The sequence below is a fragment of the Elephantulus edwardii genome, unplaced genomic scaffold, assembly GCF_000299155.1.
Source record: "Elephantulus edwardii isolate Elephantulus edwardi_28Jun2011 unplaced genomic scaffold, EleEdw1.0 scaffold00169, whole genome shotgun sequence".
Lineage (NCBI taxonomy): Eukaryota > Metazoa > Chordata > Mammalia > Macroscelidea > Macroscelididae > Elephantulus > Elephantulus edwardii.
The window spans coordinates 6,848,573-6,856,927 of NW_006399919.1; the positions used below are offsets into that span (position 1 = coordinate 6,848,573).

Here is an 8,355-nt window from a genome sequence, read left to right on the forward strand (position 1 = left end):
GGTAGGAAAGTGGGGGAGCTTAGAAAGACTTCACCTACACAAGCAATAGGAAGACCAAAACAGAGACAACTGATCAGAAGATTCAAATGCCCAAAGTCTACCAATCTGTGTTGTCTTATTAATGCATTGAACAGACTTGAAAGGAGATTAGAGGTCACCTAGCCTTAAACCTTGATCTATCAATCAATCAAGTGAATGAATGTTATTATGACTGAGGGCCTTCTATGAGCCCATGCTAGATGAGAAAATCCAACCCCAAGTGAAGAAAGCTACTCATAGCCTGAGGTTTTTCCAAAGGGCACAGAAGTCACTATACTCAGGTCACTTTTCTACATCCTCCACAACGTCATAAGGCCCTGAACTCTCTTTTCCTTTAATCAGCCCAGCTCCATTGGATAAGTATGCTTAAAAAAAAACCAAAACATAACAATAATCTTATTTTAGGGAGCTCTGGTGGCCTAGTGGCAAGAAGCTGCACTGGAATCGCAGAGGTATGTGGTTCAAATCCACCAGATTGTCTGCTGGAGAAGGAGGGGTAATCTCCTCCTGTACCCGTAAGATCTGATTTGATAGTACACACACACAAAATAATAAAAGAAAATTTTTGAAAAATTCTTATTTTTTTTTTTCTCACCAAGATCATATACATTTTTCCACATTGTTCTTCATTCATGTTGTGTTTCCTACAATCATCCCCAGGCATTATGTTTTAGAAAATCAAACACCATTGGACCTTGCCCATCATTACTCATTCTTTTCAGGTAAGTATGCCTTTTGTCTTTAGAGAGCGGACTATAGTTTACTAGTGGATTTGGGGAAAGAGATTACGTTTACAGAATGCCATTAAAGAGAGGTTTAGAAAGAAAGTTATGGTTTGGAACTTGAAGCAGGCAGAAAATAAAAAGTCAGTGTTTGTAGCTTGAAAAGAGAATTTTAACAAGTGAGGTTATTATCTAGGGATTTCTTGAGAAAAAGATATAATAGATTCGTCCATGTCCTCCTAAAACACACATCAACTTAATTTGGCAATGATTCTCAGTATTATGTAATAATCTTTCCTTTTGTTCTTTAATAAAATTATCCTATGTCTTATAAATCCTAAAATCTGTGACATTAGTGAGACAGGATACAACCTACAGTAGACTATCTTAATTTCTTTTGAGATATAAGACAGATTAAACAAAAGAGGAAAGACTTTACTACTAAGAAAGTGGAGTCTGGATGAAGCATATCCCCACAGTCTTTGTGCCAAGAACCTGCTAGCCTCAGGGAAAGATTCACACCAAGACACATGGAGATATCCAGGAACTCTGTGCCCACAGGTACTGAAAGGACACAAGGATTTCCCTCTAGATTCTATAGAGAGACAAAGGATCTCCCTAGACTCAACACCCTGAATTTGGATTTCCATTGGTTAAAGCCATATAGTTATGGCATTTCTGATATAGTGCAACTAGTTAACTAGGTCAGAATTTCTATAGTTATGAAGAGAGGGAACAAAGAAAGAGGGCTGATGATTGGGACAAGAGTATTAAATAAAATGTTGGGGGAAACAAGTCTAAAATAGTCAATGTTTTGAAATAAAATTTATTTTAGGCTTTGTTCACTTAAAATTTTTTCAGGTGCTATCTATGTATTTCATAGTGTACTTTTGGATATTACCCAGTTTTCAAGCAGTGAAATTCTGGATCTTTTCCTTTTAAAAACAAATATTTCGGTAACATGTTAAACATCGGTCATGGTTATAAGAATGTCAGGGACTTTGCGTTTTCCCCTTTCTTTGTGTTGTTGGTTGTAGTCAATTTAATTCTGATTTGTGTGAACGTCGTATCTGACCCTGCGGGTTCCAAGGCTACAATCTTTTGGAAACAGATCTCCAAGCCTTTTTTCTGAGGTGCTTTTGGGTGGGTTCAGAATGCCACTATTTTCATCTATATAGTCACGTACTTAAATACGTTGCCACTCACGGCCTCTTTTCTAATTGTGGCAGGGGAAATGTCATGCCTCTGAAGGGCAGAGCCCTATGACTGCTATTATGACTAGGATCCCAACTGTAAAATAAAATCATAGGTCAACTCAGCACACAGAACAGCTGAACTTTGTCTGTATGCAGAATGATAGAACTGAGAGATGCTCATGGTCCGCGGTTAACTCTGAAAGCACTGTAATCAAGGCCATGCTGGTCTTTGAGCCTTGTCACCAGGCAATGACATTAGTCTGCATAGCATCACTTGTCTCCTCTCACGCACCTCACAGTTCACTGAATTCCATCCAGCACAGTCACTGTATATGAATGAGGGAGAGGAGCAGGCTTCTGAGAGTGGGAGAAGGGTGGGTGGAAACAGCAGCAGGACCAGCTGAGTTCCTACAGCCAGTTCAACTTGCCAAGCCTGTTAACAGCATCAGTAGGCAGGAAGGCCCCTCTGCTTCAAGCATATTGTCTACCTGTAGTCTGTGTGCAAAATAATCATCCCATCAGCATAGTTTATTTTTCTGATATCTTGACTCCAGCTGTTATTAAAAAGTTAAACCAAAAGGCACAAGGTCTGGTAAGGAGCTGCACTGTCATATCAAAGGTATGCAGTTCGAAGCCACCAGCAGCTCGTTGGAGGAAGGATGGCAGTCTCCACCTGAGCAATTTCCTGCTTCTGAAAAATCTGGACTGTCAGCTGTGAGTCAGTTCTGACTCCACAGTACACAACAACAACCACAAAAGTCCATTAACAAACGAATGGATAGAGAAGCTGTGGTATAGTCACACAATGGAATACTATGCAGCCTTGAAAAACAAGGAACTCCTGTAATATTATTCAAAATGGGTGATCCTGGAGGACATTATGCTGAAAGAAATATCTCAGTCACAAAAGGACAAATACTGCATAGTGCCACTGTTGTAAAACAGGTCTGATATCGGGGCTGTGGGGAGACTAAGAAAGATGGGATAAATAATGTATACTGCATTGAAACAGATGAGAGAAAGAACTGTTTAAAAGGGATATGTGATTAGGTATTATTGTCATGACAGGAGTCCAGAATGGAAGGCTGTACAGTGGAGTGGACAAGGAGGAGGGATTGTATAACTATGAAATAATTTTTCTTTGACTTTTCAAAGGGAAAAGAAAACTGGGGGGAAGGGGCGGGCAGGGAGAAAAGTGTAACAGTGAATGAATGGAAATCCAAAGTCTCTGTAAATTTTCATTAAAATTAAGAAATTTTTGTTGGATTGTAAAAAAATAACAAAAAACACCCCAACCACAAAAGATCGGTAAATAATTTGGTCCTGATTTTCAACATCTGAATTTACATTTCCCTCATTATTATTATTTTTATATACTGTCAAGCAGACTAAAACTCATATGTACAATTGCTGTGAAACCTCACCTATTTAAGCCAGTCTCACTGTCTCTGACACACTTACTTCCATTATTAAGTTACTATGTCATTCCATCTCATCCAGGGCTTTCCTATCCTGTGCTGTGCCTTCACCCTTCCAAGCATGACATCGTTCTCCAAGGACTGGTCCCTTCTGGCAACATGCCTATAGTATGTGAGACAGAGCCTCAAAATTCTTGCCTCCAAGGAGAAACATGGTTTCAGGCTCTCTAGGACAGATCTGTTTGCTCTCTTAGCAGTCAACGGTATGTTCAAGACTCTTCTCCAGCACCACAACTCAAAGATACCAATTATTCTTCTATCATCCTTTGTCATTATTCAGCTCTCTGGTGCATAGCAAAAAAATGTGAACACCTTAGTCTCTAGACTGGCATTGTTGCTCTTCAGCACTCTGGAGAGGTCTCTGACAGCAAATTTTCCTAATCCAACTAGTATTTTTATTTGCTGACTGCTGGCGCCAAGAGTGTTGATTGTGGAGCTGAGCAAGCTGAAATTGTTAACAACCTCAATCTCTTCTCCATCTTTCATGATGCTGTCAATTGGCCCAGTGGTGAGAATCTTTGTCTTCTTGATGTTTAGCTTCAATCCATATTGAAAACTACAGTCCTTGACCTTCTGCAGCAAATCCTTCAGGTCCTCCTCAGTTTTGGTGAGCCAAGGTTGTATCATGTCTAACGGTGAGTCTTTCTCCAACCCTGAAGCCACATTCCTCCTCATAAAGCCCAGCTTCCCAAATTATCTGTTCCACATATAGATTGAAAAGATATGGAGACAGGATGTATCCCTGACACATTCCTTTCCTGATTTTGAACCATTTCTTGTTTTCCTTTTTCTGTTCTGAAACCTACTTCCTGGTCCAAGTATAGGTTTTGCATGAGCACAATCAAGTGTTCTGTTATTTCCATTCTTCTCAAGGTTAGCCACAATTTGTTGTGATCCACACAGTCAAATGCCTTTATGAAGTTAATGAAACACAGACATTCATCTGATACTCTCTTCTTCAGCCAAGGTCCACCTGATATTGGTGATAATATCCCTAGTGCCATGACCTCTTGTAAATCCAGCCTGTATTTCAGGTGATTTGCTGTTCCAGTCATTTTTTTTTAATCTTCACCAGGATTTTGCTTATGTGTGATATTAATGATATTGTTCAATAATTTTCATACCTTGTCAGATCATCATTTTTTGGAATGATAACAAATATGGATATCTTCCAGTCACTTGGCAAGGTAGCAAGGTAGTTGTCCTCCAGATTTCTCGGCTCAACCAAATGCACATGTCCAGGGCAGCATCTGTTTGTTGAAATATATCAATGGATATTCCATCAATTCCTGGGGCCTTGAGTTTTGCCAATTCCTTCAGTGCAGCTTATACTTCCTCCTTTATCACCGTTGCCTCTTGATTATATGTCATTTAATGAAATTCTTCTGAGTCCGCCAATTCTTTTTAGTAAAGTGACTCTGTCCTCCTTCCATCTTCCTTTGATGCTTCCTGCATCATTCAATTATTCCTTCATCGTTGAGGCAAATTATTGCAAACTAAATCAGATAATGAATGCTAGAAAGCACTCTATTTAAAACATCCATGTGGCAAAATCAATTTGTAAAATACATAGTCACATCCTAGCTTATGCGTATATAAGTATGGGATTGTTGGTTTTCTTCCAATGAGATAAATTTTTTTTCTTAAATATATGAGATAGTCTTTTAAAGACAACTTACTCTTTTATTATCACAGAAGAAGCAGCTGTTCATATGTATTTTAAATATAAACATAAAAATATACTTACTCAAGCCAGGTAGCTATTCAATAAATAGTGACTCAATGAAGAAGTAAATTCATCTATAGTCCCACCATCCAATGGTAGCTGTAAGTAATTCTTTGGTATCTATCCTCCCAGTCTTTTCATGCTCCAGTTATACTACTGTTTCATTTAACAAGGTGTCATGAATATTTTCCAAGTCCTCAGCTGACCTCATGGTCCTCCCCTGTTCAGCTGGGCCAGGGTGAACAGTACTTCAAATGCTGACCCACAGGTATTCTGACACAAGGGAATGGAGAAAGCCTTCTGAATTAAACCCCTATAACTTCATCTGATATGACACTACATTAACAACTTTCATGGTCCCATCAGAAAGCATAAAGTTATATGAGAAAAGTACCATCACAAGCTACTGCTGAGACCTACAAAAGGGTATACAGTCTTTCACTTGTCATGCTTTGACTTTGGGGGAAGTCTCATCTCTTTTTTGGTCTCTTTCTTTCTCTTGCAGTATCAAAAGTTCCTCTAATCATCTGTTCATGGAAGGAGCTGGTGGTAGCTTGATTTGGACCTCTGCCCAACCCTGGGGGAAGAAAAATTCACTTTTATTGGCTCTTGTCACTGATAGCTGAACTCCACAGATAAACACTGGTTTCCTCCCTTGTTATGCATCATTGATTATAGACTTACAAGGTTGAAACTGGCTCTGAATAAGAGAGAACTGTTTTTCACTGGGAGCTCTATGTATGCTCTGGGGTCCTGCAGGTGGACTGAGAGATGACTGCTGGGTTCAGAGTTTCATGTTCTTGGGCATAAGGTTTATCATGGATGAATATTTGATACAAAGCTGCTTTTCCAGGGTTATGTTCAGAAAAAGTGTATTTTCATAATATACCTCAAGGAAGTTTCTACAGCTAGGTATGTGGCTCTGGGGTAAGTGGCTCCAACCTGTTTCTTGAATATTATTCAGGGTTAGAATTTCCTTCATTTGGGGTATGCTCCATAGTTGGTCCATAAAACCCATCGCCACCAGCTCAATACAGATTCACAACAACCCTACCAGACAGAGCAGAACTACTACATATTCATTCCAAAGAAATAGACTGCTACGTTCCTTTAATGTGGAGCAGTTGGTGGGTTCAATCTGTTGACCTGTCAGTTAGCAGCCAAGAGCTTAATCACTGAGCTATTTATTATTATTATTATTATTATTATGTGGGTGTGTCTGTGTACCCTCAGATCAGATCTGACTGGTACAGGAGGAGATTGTCCCCCTTTCCTGGCAGAGCATTTGGTGGATTCGAACCATGCACCTCTGGGATTGCAGTGCAGCTTCTTGCCACCAGAGCTCCCAACCACTGAGCTATAAGGGCTCCTTAGTTATTCCATACAGGAATCATTGATTAGCTATGTAACCCTGAGCCAGTTCCTTAAACTCTTTATCATTTAGGCTCCTCAAATATGTAAGGATATGTAACTAAGCATCAAGTTATAGCTCTTTCAAAAGAGCTTGAATTCCTTCCAGATTGTATTATACAATGTGTGGAACTACTTAGCCAGGGCCAAGCTCACCCTAAGCACCTCGTGAACTTTTTATTATCATCGCAGTGAAGATTCTTGTCTTGTTGTCTGAGTCATGGTAAATGGTGGGAGCCTATAGTGCTCTGAGATTTTAATCTCGGGGTATGTATCTTCTAGATAAAAACACATAGACTGCACTCAATAGAGTAAGAAGTCATCCATAGGCATATTGTTTCTTCTTGCTTTCACTGTACCTCCATATTTAGGAAATGGAGTGGAAGAAGTAAAGAGGTAAATTGATGCCACATAATAATATCAATATTTTTTTAAAGGAATAAATTAGGTGATTGAGACATCTCATTGCCAGAATCAATGAGATCTCTCACGGAGTCACCATAAGCTCATAAATGATCCTCCACTGAGTTTCTGAGGAAGGCATTGCCCATCTTTTCTCCTGAGGAACAAGAGAGGCACAGATTCTTTTATTTGCAGCACAATTTTTTACGGCCTCTCGAGTTTCGTGTTATTTGTACAGATTCAGTTTTGGATTTTAACAAGATGCTTGATTCTGAAGGATGAAACAAATAAAATTAAGAGCAATCTTGGGTTTGCTTTCCCTGTCGTTTTAACCCCAGTAACTCAGAACTGCCTCCTGCAAAACCACTGCTGGCTTTGGAGGGTTTGGGAGGATTACTGATGTGGACCTTCTCTCCCATTTACCTTTGAGCATTTCTAAGATTTCTACGTACACACATGATATTCTGCTTCTATCAGCACTGAAAGCTCTCATGTTGCCTGATGCCTTCACAGACCTAACAGCCAGGCTCATGTTGGACTCAATGACTCAGTGACTTTGTGTTAAGATAACCAAACTCCCAGTACGCCAAGAACGAGACTCTCCCAGACTCTAGAGGTTTAGAACTGGTAGAGGGAGACTGAAATCTGTGGTCCAAACACACCCAGTCTTCTAAAGTCATAGAGAAGAAAGTAATTCTACTTATTAAATACTTGTTGATTACTGTTCCACTAGAGGAAGGGAGCCCTGGTGGCCAAGTCCTTAATGAGTTGCACTGCTAACCCAAAGGCCAAATGTCCCCTTGGTGGTTCTACAGAGCCACATGGCTCTTCTTCCAGGGCTCCCTTCTATAGGAGGGAGACAGACAATTTCTTTCCATGAAATTTACAATCTCAGACACCCATTGTTGGGTCAGTTCCCAGGTAGAAGCGAACTGATGGCAGTGAGTTTGAGTTTGAGTTTCACTTATGAGTTGTTGTTGTTAAGTGCCATTGAGTCATAGACAACTCATAGCAACTCGATGAATGAAAGAGCCGAACACTTGTATAACTTTCATCGTTTCTCCAAATTCATAGAGTTTCCAGAGGCAAGCTATTTCAGAAGTGGATGCCACTCCTGCTCCCAAGCTTGTTTTACGCAGGGAGCTCGACCAAACTGTCCACCATTGCTGTTGTTGTTATGTGCCGTCGAGTCGCTTGCGACTCATAGAGACCCTATGTACAACAGCCCTAAACCCTGCTCTGTCACTTGCCAATCACACTGCCTCCTACACACCCATCCCAATTACCCCAGTCACTGAATCAATCCACCTTAAAAAGGGTCTTCCCCTCCTGCGTCATCCCACCACCCTCCCAAGCATGATGTCCCTCTCCAAGGACCAGTC

The 8,355-nt window shown here is 40.2% G+C and overlaps 1 pseudogene; it reads right to left on the reverse strand.

Annotated features, from left to right (window-relative positions):
• Positions 1–321: 321 nt before the first annotated feature.
• The window catches only part of LOC102873295, a 55,448-nt pseudogene continuing 47,414 nt past the window's right edge, over positions 322–8,355 (reverse strand).